Below are 15,922 nucleotides of genomic sequence, written 5' to 3'. Positions count from 1 at the left end.
CTCTAGGGACCTTAGGTAAGGTCCTTTAAATAGGCATAAAGATTGAATCCTATTCAATCTCATAATACAAGTCCTACTTGCATTAGGATTCTATTAACTTAAGTTATCCAACTTATATTAGGAAGTCCATTAGGCGTCAATAATTGAAGCCCTTGCACTCATAATTAGACACCCAAAACACCCAAAAGATGTCCTATATGAAAACAAAAAGTCCTCTAATCAATGGACACGTCCAAATTGATCAAATCAAGGTGGCGCCCTATAATAACTATCAAGGAGATTCATAAGGGACTTGCACCCTTAATTTATGCGATCCATAACTTTAGACACCCAATAATTGAAGTCTCATGAATTTTATTCATGTAGGTTATTAGTAGGTAATTAAGTTAGAATTAATTTATCAAATAAGTAATCTCAACAGAAAGAGGAGTTCGATCCAACCATGTGCTAGCAAGGTTACTATAAACCCAATGAGTTTCTTTAAATTCAATTGACACTTCATAAGCTCAATTACTTATTCCAGACCTAATCCCTTTGTTGTGTGACCTCATAGGTTTCATTCTGTCTGGTAGTGAGATGTACAATGATCTCTATCATCGTATCATTGAAACTCTTTTCAATGAGTCAGAATAATTCTACTCTGACTCAACAAGGATTGTCGATCCAGAATAACCCTAGTGAGCTCTCACAATCTACTAGTGACACGTAACGCATATAGTGGCAATCCAGTAGAACTGAAATGAACTTTTAGATGTAGTTAACGTATGATTCAGTTCCTTTATCGTGAGTTCTGACTAGATATAGGTCATAGATAAATCGTCAACCTCAACATCGGTCATATGATAGATTCAATCAGCTTAAGTCCATATGTAATTTTATGAAAACTCTTTTCTATTAATCATACTGCTATGGCCATAGACTTAAGGACTCAGCCTCTTAAATTTTATAGGACTACTCTCTTCTGTTAGGGTTGATAGATCCCATTTTGATGCACACTTCACTCCTACAGTGGATCAACTGTCGCCAACATCCACTACAAGGGCTCCTTGAGATCTATGTTGATGTGTCAGTCAAACTTCAGTAGCCTCACTATGCGAAGTAGTATCATCTCAGATCAAAGAATCAGTCATACAACTGCAGCATCGAGAAAGTCACTAACGAGTGAGCAGACATCCATGTGACTTTTCGTGTTGGTCACGCTTAGTACTAGTTATTCTCAAACAACCACCTGCACTCTCGCTTCAGTGTCTCTACACTACAGACTCGAGATCCATCTGTTTTGAAAGAAGCGATCCGTGCACTGGTTTATCCGGATCAATCACCATCTCCATGATGATCCTATGATCAAGAGCAATTTAAAAATCAACCATCAATGATATATGCCTCAAATTCTCAACTCTTTGAGAATATGTATCATCATCTTGTTAATACTTTGGATGATTCATGGATACATGATATAAATGATAATATAACTACCCAATAAATATAAAATCATATCTTAGAGATATGAAATATGTCAGTCAAGATTGACTTCTAGGGCATACATCCAACAAATGCTATTCGGCTAAGGTTGTTTCCTTTTTTCTTGAAGGATAAAGCCAAGGCTTGGTTGAATTCCAAGTCTCCAAATTCTTTCACAACATGGAATGCTTTGTCACAAGCTTTCCTGAGTAAGTATTTTCCACCAGGTATGACCATAAAACTCAAAAATGATATTACTAGTTTTATTCAGTTGGATGGTGAATCTTTGTATGAAGCTTGAGAAAAGTATAAAGATTTGTAAAGGAAGTGTCTATATCATGGTCTTCCTGATTGGTTGATTATGCAAACTTTTTATAATGGTTTGACACATTCAGTCAAGATTACTATAGATGCAGCTGCAAGAGGTGCCTTGATGGGTAAGTCAACTGAAGAAGCTTATGAGTTGTTGGAAGAGATGGCTTCCAATAACTATCAATGGTCAAATGAGAGAGGTACGCCTAAAGAGCACCAGGTATGTATGATGTGGATGGCATCAATATGTTGAATACCAAGGTTGATTCTCTTATAAAAATATTTGATAAGCTTAGTATTGCTAATATTGTTTCTAACCCTATTTTGAGTTGTGATTGGTATGGAGGAGCTCACATGAGTTTTGATCATCAGTAGGTGAAACAAGCTCAGTTTGTTTCTAACTTCAACAGGCAGCAAAGCAATCTTTATTCCAACACTTATAATCCAGGATGGAGGAATCATCCCAACTTCTCTTAGAGAGATCAAGATAATCAAAGTAGCAGTTCCAGACCTCTTAATTTTTTTGATTTTCAACCAAGACCCCACAGAGTTGTACAATACCCCGAAGCAAGCAATCTTGGAAAATGACTATTGAAAAGCTAGCCAATGTGACTTCGGACAGATTTGAAAAGCTGAAAGCTAAAATTGATCATTTGGCTAGTTACAATCGAAATCTGGAGGTGCAAATGGGGCAGTTAGCAAATTTCATTAATTCATGTGGCCAAGGTGATTTGCCTAGCAAAATCGAGGTGAATCCAAAGGAACACTGTAAAGCAGTCACATTGAGAAGTGGTAAGCAACTTGGTCAGTAAGAGGTGAGACTGTGGTGGGTGATGAAAATGAAGTGGAGCATGAAGAAGTTACTAAGCCAGCTCTTGGTGAACAAATTGATAAAAAACCAAATCGGACCGAGACTGAGTCTACACCACCACCAGTCAAACCTTATATTTTCTTATTTCTTTTTCACAGAGACTTAAGCAAATAAGTTAGATAAACAACTTGAGAAATTTTTGTAAGTATTTATGCAGCTTCATATCAATATTCCTTTTGAAGATGCTTGGGCTTAGATTCTAGCCTATGCAAAATTTCTCAAGGAGATCATGTCTATCAAGAGAAAATTGAAGGATTATGAGACCATTGCTTTGACTGAGGAGTGTAATGCAATAATTCAGAACAAGCTTCCACCAAAGCTTAGAGATTCAGGGAGTTTTTCTATTCCTTATACTATTGGTAATGTTGACTTTGATAAAGCTTTATGTGATTTGGGTGCTAGTGTCTCACAGATGTCTTTGTCTGTTTCTAGGAAGCTTGAACTAAAAGAGCTTAAGCCTACTACCATTTCTTTGCAGCTAGCAGATATATCAGTGAAGTATCTTATAGGCATCTTGGAGAATATTTTGGTCAAGGTAAGAAAGTTTTATATTCCTGTAGACTTCATTGTGTTGGAAATGGAGGAAGATGCAGAAATTTCTATCATTTTGGGTCGACCATTTCTAGCCACAGTTGGAGCGATAATTGATGTCAAAAATGATAAGTTGACATTGAAAGTTGGTGAAGAGAAGGTAGAGTTTAATTTAAGTAGGGCAATCAAGTATCCTCCCTTTACTGATAGTGTTTATCAAATTAATTGTTTTGACAAGCTAATCCAAATATTTTTTAGGCTTGAAGATCTTAAAGAAACTCTTGAGATTTGTTTAGTGCATGTAGCAACAGTTAAAGATGAGAATTTGGAGGTTGCAGAGGTTGCATATGCTTTGGAGGCTGCACTTCTATGCTGAAGCTGAGAAGGATGCAGTTTGAGGAGATAAATAAAGGTAAGCCACTTCCTCCCCCTTCTAATGTGCAAGCACCAGTTCTGGAGTTGAAACCACTATCCCTACATCTCAGATATGCACTTCTAGATGAGAATGACATCTTACCTATGATTGTCCATATTTTTTTATTTGATGAACAACTTGATAAACTACTGTGTATGTTGAGATCTAGAAAACAGACCATAGGATGGACTATCTCAGACCTTAGAGTAATTAGTCTTTCGTTGTGCATGCATCGAATATTAATGGAGGATAACCATAAAGCTGTTGTTGAAATCAAAGAAGGTTAAATCCTAACATGAAAGAAGTAGTAAGGACTGAAATTCTTAAATGGTTAGATACGGTATTATCTATCCAATTTTTGATAGTTCATGGATTAACCCAATGCAGATAGTATCTAAAAAAGATGGGATAACTGTTGTGAATAATGAAATAATGAATTAATTTCTACTAAGATAGTAACTGGTTGGAGGATCTATATAGACTATAGAAAACTTAATAGTGCTACCTATAAGGATCACTTTTCTTTACTCTTCCTTGATCAGATATTAGAGAGACTTGCAGGGTATGACTACCACTATTTTCTAAATGGTTATTCAGATTATAACTAGATTTTCATAGCTCTTGAAGATCAAGAAAAGACCACCTTACATGTCCTTATGGTAGTTTTGCATTCTGTAGGATGCCTTTTGGTTTGTGTAATGTACCTGCTACTTTCCAACATTGTATGATGGCTTTATTTTTTGATTTTGTTGAGAAAATTATGAAGATTTTCATGGGTGATTTTTTTATGTTTGGATCTTCTTTTGATAACTGTTTGGGTAACTTGTCTCAAGTTTTGCAGTGTTATGTGGAGATCAATTTGGTCTTAAATTGAGAGAAATATCATTTTATGGTGCAGGAAGGCATTGTCTTAGGCCATAAGATTTTATCATAGGGTATTAAAGGTGGACTAGACAAAATTAAACTTATTAAGCAATTGCCACCACCTACCACTGTTAGGAGAGTTAGAAGCTTCCTTGGCCATGCAGGGTTCCACCGACAGTTTTATCAAGGATTTTTCTAAAATCTCTAAACTCCTTTGCAATTTATTGAACAAGGATGCTGTTTTTGATTTTGACAAAATTGTTTGGATACTTTGCATTGGATGCCATTCTCGGTTAGAAAAAAAATAGAAAGTTACAGTTATTTATTATGCCAGCAAAACTTTAAATGATACATAGTCAAATTATACAACTACTGAGAAAGAATTACTTGCTATTGTGTTTGCTTTTGATAAGTTTCGATCTTATCTTATAGCTACTAAGGTCATTGTGTACACGGATCACTCAGCAATCAAGTACTTGTTGATCAAAAAAGATGCCAAGTCATGTTTGATCCAGTGGGTGCTGTTGTTACAAAAATTTGATCTTGAGATCTGAGATAAAAAAAATATGGAGAATGTGGTGGTGGACCACTTATTGAGGTTAGAATAGCAATCGAAGGCAGATGAGGTGCTTATTAATGAAAGCTTTCCAGATGAATAGTTGTTGGTAATTTCTTTTACGATCTCCTGGTATGCTGATTATGTCAACTATTTGGTGAGTGGTATTTTTCCTTCTGATTTAAGTTACGATCAAAGAAAAAAATTTTGTGAGAGGTAAAACACTACTTTTGGGAGGAGCTATTGCTATACAAGCACTATTCTGATAGGATGATTAGAAGATGTATACCCAGGAGAAAATAAAGAATATTCTTGATCATTGCCATTCTCTGAAGTGTGGTAGCTATTTCAGCTCTTTCAAGACTGTTGTTAAGGTATGGCAATCTGATTTTTATTAGCTTATCATGTATCCGGATGCCAGACAGTATGTAGGCATGTGTGATCGATGTCAGAGGATTGGTAATCTTTCGAAGAAACATGAAATGCCTTTGAACAATATTTTGAAAATAGAGCTATTTAACGTGTGGGAAGTTGACTTCATGGGCCCATTTTCTTTCTTCTTAATAATCAGTACATCTTGGTGGTAGTAGACTATGTGTCTAAATAGGTTGAAGCTGTTGCAACACCTACCAATAATTCTTCGATGGTAATGAGGTTTGTCAAAAGAATATTTTCTCAAGGTTTGGAGTTCCAAGGGCAATCATCAATGATGAAGGTTCTCACTTTTGCAATCGATCCTTTGATGCTTTATTAAAGAAGTATGAGGTTACTCACAAGATAGCACTTGCTTATCATCCTCAAACTAATGGACAGGTGGAAAAGCATATTTTGGAGAAGACTATGGATAGTTCAAGAAAAGATTGAGCAAACAAACTAGATGATGCACTGTGGGCTTATAGGACAACCTTCAAGACTCCCTTAGGTATGTCTCCTCATAGGCTTGTCTTTGAAAAGTCTTGTCACTTGTCAGTTGAGTTGGAGCATAAAGCCTATTGGGCAATCAAAGAGCTGAACATGGATTTAAAGGCTGTAGGTGAGAAAATGTTACTTCAGTTGAGTGAGTTGGAGGAGTTTCGATTGGATGCTTATGAGAGTGCTCGATTTTATAAAGAAAAATCAAACGTTGGCATGACAAACACATTCAGAAAAGAGACTTTGAAGTTGGGCAACAAGTGTTACTCTTTAACTAATACCTTAAATTGTTTCCAGACAAGTTGAGGTTGAGATGGTCTAGTCCATTTATAGTGTCAAAGATATATCCATATGGTGCTGTGGAGGTTTATAGTGAGGCTACTGGTTCAAGGTTAATGGGCAGCATTTGAAGCCTTACATTATAGATGATGTGGTACCAAAAAGAGTGACTTATCCTTTGCAAAATTCGAGCTATAGTTAGAGATTGTGTGGTAGTCAAGCTAATGACTATAAATAAGCACTTCTTGGAAGGCAACTCAAGCTAAAACTTTCTCTTATCTTTTGTCTGTTATAATTTCTTAATTTTTATTATTTAAATAATTATGATCGTGATCCCTTTTGATTTTGTTGTGCAGATTTGAGAATTAAGTATGAAATCAGTACTTCTTCACTTTGATAAAATCTATACATTCGACTTTGCTTAATAGGGGAGTATCAATCTTTCTTTCTTCTTTCTTTTATATTAAGGACAATGTGTAAATTAAGTTTGAGGAGAGGGGGTGGTGGATTTGTGATTTATTTATGTTTGATTATGCTTTGTGTGATTTCACAAGGGCTCGATAATTCATGCCTTTTAATGCCTTTCAAACCTGATTTATGTGTGAAATAAGTAGAACAATGAGTAAAAAATTGAACCTGCATTTGAAATCGAGACCTAGTAGAGTTAATAAATTATTCTTGAATTCTCTATTATTTGTCAAGCATCAATTTTTGATTTAGGATAAGCAAACATCTTATAAAGAATGATTAAGCATGCTTTGATTTTTATGACCGTTGAAGTACATATCACTTGCAAAGTTGTGTGAGTTGTGTGACTATGCATGAAAGATAAGTGTGATACTTTTCTTGTGATTATCTCCTTTGAGCTAGTCCTAAACATGGTTTAAGTAAATAGGGTGATTTGTGCATAAAATTAATCTACTCCAATATTTTAAGTTGCTTAGTAACTAGGGGTATTCATCACCAATGTTTACTCTAATGTCAAACAGCAACTTGAAATATGAGTATGCAAAGTACTTTAAGTTTGTGACTTGTTGAGTAACTGGGTGCATTCATCACAAATATTTATATTCATGTCAAAAGTAAGTGATAGCTTAAAAATAAAAGAATAAATTTAAAAATAAAAAATTCCTAGTTTGCTACCTTGTTTGTAGTGGTGAGAAAGAGTGATTGCAAGTTAAGTTGATATATGGTTCAATTGTGTTAATTGAATGATAAGCACGATTAGGTTCAGCATTATGTACAAAAATGAAATTAAAGAATGTAAGTATGCTTAGTTTTTCTTTATTTGTTGAAGACTTGATGTTTGCATGATAGGTACTTAGAGTATGGTGATATCTTGACTTTAGCTTGGATTGTTGTCTTTTATTTTGAGTGATTTTTCTATTATTTGAGGACAAGCAATTATTCAAATTTTTGGATATTTGATTGGGGAATAATTTGCATATAATTTATGGTCATAAGTACTTGGTTTTAGATTGAGTTCTATATTTACTAGTTATTTTGTTTAATATTTTGGATTTTATTTTGTATTTACTTAATTTTATTTTTTGAATCTTCTTTATGTTTTGTAGGTATTAAAGTGTCTACTTAGGCTAAATATAGACGGAAAATAAAGAAGGACCAAGTTCGGTCAAGAGAGATTCAAATTCGATATTTTAATCATGAAGACTTAATCCCAATATTTGCAATAAAATAAGTCTAAAGCCGATAACTGGATGAATTTCAAAGTGTGAGAATGCGGCTCGAATAGTGAGCACAGTTCACCGTCGACCAAAGGGTCCATATGTGCTTGCGCATCTATGCAACAGATGTCTGTGGCTGGCCAACATACATGAGTATCCATGGCATTCAAGCATGGTGCAATGTATGGAATAGAGGAGCAGCACATGAACGCATGGCATGGAGGTAAATGCAAGAAAATTGGAGCAATAAATGCAAGTGGAGAATGGCTGGTTCATATGGATATCAAAGGAGCAATTAATGCACCGACGTGGCAATAAGGAAGCTTGGGTGCTAGTCACAAATGTTGAAAAGTCTGGGAGCATACAAAGCATGGACCTGAGCATTTATTGTTAAAGCATTAAATGTCCAATTTTATTAGTAGGATACAGAGGGCAATTAAAGGCTGAGGATGTCCATAGGTATTTGAGGTGCATTTGGGGTGTTTCACATGGCGCATGGAAGAAACTAATGTATTGGTGAGGTATTGGACTTGACATAGAGGCTGGGTATGAGGAATTAATGCGCTGGACATAGCATGCATATGGACACCTAAAGTAATGTGAAAGTTTGAGTGAGGCAAGCATAGGAGGACATAGTTGTACGTGGGTCAACACAAGCAGAAACATGTTTTGAATGCACAATGAACGTGGCAAGTGGTTGGGTGCTTCAAGGATGCTTGTGGCATGCAGTTGACAAGAAGACCACATGGGAGTATGTGGGTGTTTGAGAGAGCGCGCATCCAACAAGGACTGTATGTGGAAAGTCAATGAGCATGGCCTACAGGTAAAGTGTGGCCGAATGTGCTCGAGTTTGGTTAATATATAGAAGCGGCAATATGTAGGAAAATATGGATGCAAGCATAAGTCCGCGAGCACATGGATGGTGTAGGGACTTGAGTCTTTATAAATATAGAGAAAAGGGGAAGACAAAAAAGATTAGGGAGAGCCGATAAACTGAGAGGAAGGGAGTCAAGATTTGATCTTTAAGCCTTCTTCATTTCAATAGTTCTTTCTTTCTTCTTCATCTATGCTTTAGTTTACTGAATTCTTATTGGTTAATGATGAATACTTTTCAATTTTATTCAATGATAATTGTGTGTGATTTTCTGTCAATGAATAGCTAGATTTTTTACTCTAGAACTTAGATGTAGTTTTTGATTTTTCTGTGATCACTTGATGTAATAGATTGGATATTCTTATTGGTGTAATTTGATATTTTTGGATTCAATTCATGTAATTAACTGACCACTAATTGTATGTTTAAGATGTTACATGATAGATTGAAAGAGAGAGTGTAATGTTAGTTGATAAAAACATCAAACCTTGACAATGTTACTTAGAAATAAGGACATCCTATTGTGACTTTTGTCAAAGATATCTAAAGAGCTTAATGAACTTATATTAAAACTAAAGATCACAAAAGTAAGCTTAGGGTTAATACGAGTATAGGTGTTGAGTCTTGAAAAAAATCATCACGTAAAAAAAGAGAGTCTAATCATTACTACTAGTAAGAATGAAACCAATCAATTATGTTAAAAATGATCGCAGGAAATCAAATGATGAAATTTAAGTTCTAGGGACCCATCATTTATTTTCATTTGAACCTTAGAAAATTATATTTGATTTAGTCTTAGGTGTTATAAACATCATTCAGTTAATTAAATTTCAGATTTAATCAATTGAACTTGACTTATCTAGATAATATAGGAAATTAGAATCTTGGTACTTGTACTTCTTCCTCATGGAAATGATACTCTATTTGTCCTTTACTACTAGTTACGATCTATACACTTATGGATTACTTTTCAGGATATCAAGTAGAAAAGTCCAAGTTGATAATTTGAAGAGAATACCTAAGCTGTAGAAAACTCCAAGTTTATGATTTGAAGTGGTATGCTCCAAGTGGTGAGCCTTTTAAACATTTAGAGAATAAACTGGCACCACATTGTAGCAGCATGCAACATAGTATTGGTATATATTTGCCATTCTGTATTTCAATATCTGAAACAAAGACAGATGAGGTAAAGTTGCAAACTTATACTATTTTTTGATCTCTGCATCTATGAGCAACATGACTGCATGTTGGCAGCAGTGGGTAGAATATAAGCATTCCATATAAAATTTCATAAATAAGTCAAATAACAACAGTATTTAGAAATCAGTAAGTTGTGTAGAAATGTAGACCATAAGCATATCACATATGAAAGAAGAAAGAAGTGAATCATTAAATAAATTATACTCATTTTAACCCTACAAACATAAATACAGAAAGTGTTAGTAAAATAATCTTCTTTCTCTTTATTTGATCTTTTTTTTCTTTCTTCTTTTTTTTTTTCTTTTTATCCACATGAACAGAGTGATACTTCTTCTTCTCTTTTGTTTTTACTTCTTTTTTCTTTGTTTTCATACTGATTTGCTATCTTTGTCAAAAGTCTGAATCTTGTAATAAAATTTGCACCTACTTTGAGCAATCTCGAACAATGCTGGTATATGCACAAGTTGAACTATAATGTGATGGGCACCAAACTTTGTATAATATGCCTCCCACCAAAAATAAAAAGTAAAAAGTATTTCTCCATGCAATAAACTATCGGAAGTGGTGAGATTTAAAGGCTCTCGATGTCTTTGATATAAAATTTAAGATCTGACAGTTTTAAATCTCCACTTGTTGTACATGTTAGGGATCCACGAAGATGATCTTCTACAGCTTGATGGTCTATTGAGCTTTTTTATGACAGCTATGTTCGATGGAGGAATCACCTCTAGCAAATATGACAAATTTTGAAAGCTCCATTTATGATGAAGAACAATAATGTGTTGAGATGTTGATAGAAAGCAGACAGTCTCTTATTTCAATATCTTTTTCAATAAGTATTTTTTTTTTTATTTTGAACACACTCATAATTTTTTCTTTTATCCACTTTTTTATTTTTAAAACTTTGATTTTTAACTTGCTCACTGAACTGATGGTATTAAGCTATTCTTTTTTCTTCTCATAATATTGTTGATCTGATAATTCAGATCAATCTATTTTCAGTTAGAGAAATTACCATATGCTAATGATATCAGGCTGAATCCCTTCATAGTTTGTGACATTTGTCATATATAATTCCCTGAGGATTTGTTCATCTTCCTACAAAAATGAGATGTAACTGCAAGAAAGCTAGACAAACACATATTAACATCTATACTGATCAGAAATGGGTATATTGATGTTTTTCAAGACATCTAATATTTCTAGAGGTCTATCAATGTCTTCCATTACTTCCAATATTTCATCCTTTTCGTTGGAACAATACTCCATAGTTATTTGCATAAAGATGATACAAACAATGTGAGTCAACAACACTGCTATCATTTTATTGAAAATCATCAGATTTAGTCTTGTTAGCCAAATAATCTACTACTTGGTTGCCCTCTCTATATATATGAGCCAATTTAAAATCTGCAGATGAAGACCTCCAAATCGATATATCTTATAGAAAAGAAAATTGTTTAGACTGTTGGTTTTGAAAAGCTTTGATCCAATGAATAACAATGAGTCACCTTCTAATTAAATATGAGTGGCATGAAACTTAGAAATAACAATAGACATACCTAATCATGTAGCAATCATTTTAGCAAAAGAAACAAAAATATTAAATAATTTTTTCTCTCCAGCTTGCAAGAAGCGAGTTGTATGGTCCCTGAGAACATAAGCCGTTGAAGCTTGATTTGACATAAGAGAGCCCTTAAAATTTATTTTGATAAAGTCATGGGGAGGAGATAGCCAAGAGACTAATAGAGATCTACTGCTAGGAGCAGAGATGGATTTTATGCCACCTCAGTGCCTAAACAGCTGTGAAGATGAAATGTTCATAACAATCATGGCTTCACGTAAGACTTGAGCTGGAGTTGAATGTGTGTGGTTGAACATGCGCTCATTTCTCACTTATCAGATTATCCAACTAATATAAGCCATAAGAATTTTTTATTCTTTATTAATATTGGCATTTTGCATATAATCAAATAGACTTGTCAACGAGTTGAAAAACATGGTATTTGCTGCATGTGAGAAATATAATACCAACATTGATATGCAAAAGGGCATGTGGTGAATGTGTGATCACAATCTTTGAAAACGTTAGGACACATATTACAGAACTTACTAGTAGAAGGAATAATATTGCAATAAGCAAGATACTATTTTGTTGGTAGTCGAATCCAAATTAATTGCTACCAAAAGTATTAAACATGAGACGAAAGAGATAGATGCCAGAAGAGATTAAAAAGATGAGCATATTCATGCAAAGAACGCTGAACCTCAAAGGAAGACATATCTTTAAGGAACACATGAGAAAGCTTTGATGGGCCCCAGACTAAGATTATGTGTTAACAAGAGATAAGTTTATATAGAAAATAAAAATTAATTATACAATTGGTGTCAAACTTCTATCATTTTAATAAAATTCTATTTAAAGAAAGTTGGTGAAAAGTTATCCACAAGTTGATAAAAATTAGATATGTGGGATAAGAGTCTATGGCCATGTTATTGGTGGAAAACTAAAAAAAAAATGATCTAGTTTACATTCTTCAGTAGCCCTCTATTTATGGAGATATACAAAATACATAATACATATGATGCAAGCAATATAATATATAACAAATTATAAATAAGAAATTATATATAAATTATAATCACTAGATAAGATAACATATCAAGTTAATTAATAAAGATAAAAGGGATCAACTATAAAAATGACAATTAATCCAGATAAATAGATCAGATAGAAAAGGCAACACATCGAACTAAAAAATGTAAGAGGATAAATATGGAAGATAACCATACAGCTTACAAAGAAGATAACCATACAGGTGGCTCTTAGGTTACTTTCCTTAATAAGCTTCTAAATTATTTTCTTTAATAGATAGTGGGATGACTCTCCCTTCCTCTTTATTTCTATTGGCTTGTGTATCAATTTACTTTGAGGTTTGGACTTTATCTTTTATTTAATACGAATGATAGATTGGAGAAAAGATGGATAGAAGAGAAAGGACAGATGAAGAAAAAGATAGAAAATCTTTTATCCATCCTCCTATATATATGGTGAAATATAGAAGGATAGAGAAAAATAATTTTCTCCTTTATTCTATATAGGATGGATGAAAGAAAACATGGATTACATTATATGATATTTTTTATTAAATTATTATTTAATAAAATATTAATATTATTATCAATTTATAATATTTATTTTTACTAAAAAAGGATAATGTATAAATTAATAATCTCTATAATTCATAATTAAATAAATATTTAATTTTTTATTTGAGATAGAAAAGAGGGGGAGGAGAGAACAAAGAAGAAGTTCGAAGGAATGATCTCTTTTTAAAATAAGAAGAGTTAGAGAATGTTGAGCAATGCATTAGTTATCTTGCCTTAATTTTTTATAGTATTTTAAAATAAATGAAAACTATATGATTGGTAAACAATCAATATGAGGGAAGTGTATAATTAATCAAATAGTTAATAAAGAAGTGAAATACTTATCTACAAATCGAAATACTCATTCTTTCTCTCTTATTTTCTATTTTTTAGATTTAATGTGAAAGAGATCAGTAACGTAGTTAATTTTTTTAAAATAATTGATGCATAAACATGAAAAAAGAGTCAACTAAATTTTTCTTTCTTATTTCTATTGAAAAATATAGATGATTTCATGCATATATTTCAAAAAAAATTTTGAAATCACAGTGGAAAGTAACTAAATTAATTATATTAATCTAACATGCATATGATCAGATCAATAAATCAATCTATTCTAGGATGTATGATATGATATATGGCATATAAAATCTAAAAATTAGAAAATAAAATTTGCATGCATACATGTGAGCAGTAGATCAAATCTACTTCTAATCTGAGTTCAGAACTCGATACCTGAGTGTGGATCGATGATCGTCACTATTGAGAGACATAATAAAGAGAATTTTCGTTGGTCGCTCATAGCTGCATATGTGTCCGATCTCTACGGATAGTCTACTCAAAGCTCCGATCTGATCGGTCTCTTCGGGAGTACTAGCTCGCACAAAGACTATCTTGTTGATTGATCTAGATCTTTTTTTCAAATCTCTCAAATTTTTTCAGAGGTTGAAGAAGAACATCTGGAGGAGATGAGGATGAGAAAGAAGTATGGAGAGGAGATGCTCTTCTCTCTTCTTTTTTTCTCTTTCAAAACCCTTAGGAACAAACCCTAGGGTTTCTATGTTTCACTCACCCAAAGAGAAGAGGGCTCTCCTCTTTCTTTTTCATGCCATGAAGTCATGCCCCAATCTCCTCACTGTGGAGAGCTATTTTTGATGTCTCTTACATGCACAAAAAGGAAGAAGTCTCTTTTATTTGGCATCCACAAGAGGTTGGGTTAGAAGAGTCCAAGAGATGTTGGACTCTACATAAGTTGTCGCCCCCTTTTCACAAATCCACGCAAAAAAATTGCAACACCTAAACCATCTTTCTTTCTTATGGTAAAATCAAATCTCATCTGATTTTCTATGCCAAAAATATTTCTCTTTTTGTCGCACAAAAGAAAAAAAATTAAGAGAAGTGGGCGGAAAGGTTTATGGATAAGGTCAAACCTTATCCATATATGGTAGCCCATTCAAATCAAATTTGAACCTACTTTTAAAGACCAGATTTTATTTATCTTTAGATGTGAGAAAGGGAGGGTGGAAGACCTTTTTGCATGGAGAAAACTTCATGCAAAACTCTTTTTGGCATGATGAGAAGTGGCGTCCAATATTTGGGTGGCGCATGGGAAGAGTCCATCATTACATGGATTCTAGAATTCCTTATTGGATTCAAACCAAATCATATTTGGTTAAGCCCAAATAAATAAATAAAATATAATCTAATTAGATTCATAAATTATTTATCAAATTCTAATTTAATTAGTAATTGATTAAACCAAAGTCCTGATCAAATCAGAGACGATTCTTCCTAAGCGATTAGGTCATCTCATAACCTAATTAGATCAAACCTAATTGAATCTAATTCAATTAGATTTAATCTAATCCTCTTTGCTCAATCAAATTAAATTAATTAATAATTTAATTAATAATTAATTTTTCATTAATTTACTAACACTTAGTGAATAAATTTATTATAATTTTTGCATAAGATTAACTATCAATCGAATTGACGATTAAACCCTTGAACGATTCTCAATCATTGATTAGCCACATAATCAGTCAGAAATTTTTTTTGAGTGTGACCTCGTATGTTTGAACCTAAGCTGATAGCACCAAAATAAATTTTTGAACTAATCGATGTAACCATCTAGCAATAGAACCCAACGTCTGAATAGGTCAAATGATGGTGAAGCAACATTCAAGAACATACTGGCATATAGTTACTATATAATTCATCCCTTTGATCTTAATGCTCAAGGAGATCTAGGATTTAACTGTCAATCCTGGATTAGTCATCCACATTGTATTTTAATCTTTCAAATCTATCATATGGATTATTCAGACTCAGATTTTGCCAAATTGAAATACAGTGATACATTAACTCCTACTAATTCGAAGGGATCAATCCCATCTTGACTCACACATTTGATAAGTACTTGATTGCATCCAGAAATCTTCTATCACTGAATTAAAAATTTAGATAGTCCGATATCAAAGTATAGTGAGTTGCTTGTAAGTCATCATGGTGATCTCAGATCGGAAGGATATTTATACCCATATCCTTCGCAAGCTACTCTTGACAGCAGAGTGCTCCACAGTTGATCACGTTTAGTGACGATATACACCTCATCTCACCTGCATGCCATATCAGTATTTTCATACTATTTGATTATAAAGACAATCAATGTAAATGGCACACAACGACCTACACTTGATATCGCTATCGTCATAGTAATAGCATATCATTTAAGTACAAATTAGTTTAAGAACTACACGATAAATCTTTTTTGATCGATCAAAGTAGTCTTAAGGACTTCATCACAACACAG

General features: G+C 33.4%; 1 non-coding gene and 1 pseudogene across 1 annotated transcript; one reads left to right on the top strand and one right to left on the bottom strand.

Moving 5' to 3' along the window:
• Positions 1-1,699: 1,699 nt before the first annotated feature.
• On the bottom strand, positions 1,700-1,806 carry LOC114914468 (small nucleolar RNA R71). The gene has a single exon (XR_003801725.1). It is a non-coding gene; the product is annotated as a small nucleolar RNA R71 (small nucleolar RNA).
• Positions 1,807-5,291: 3,485 nt separating this feature from the next.
• LOC114914444 (uncharacterized) lies at positions 5,292-6,332 on the top strand (annotated as a pseudogene).
• The last annotated feature ends 9,590 nt before the right edge of the window (positions 6,333-15,922 follow it).

Source organism: Elaeis guineensis, chromosome 8, assembly GCF_000442705.2.
Source record: "Elaeis guineensis isolate ETL-2024a chromosome 8, EG11, whole genome shotgun sequence".
Lineage (NCBI taxonomy): Eukaryota > Viridiplantae > Streptophyta > Magnoliopsida > Arecales > Arecaceae > Elaeis > Elaeis guineensis.
This window is presented reverse-complemented; position numbering and strand designations above follow the sequence as displayed.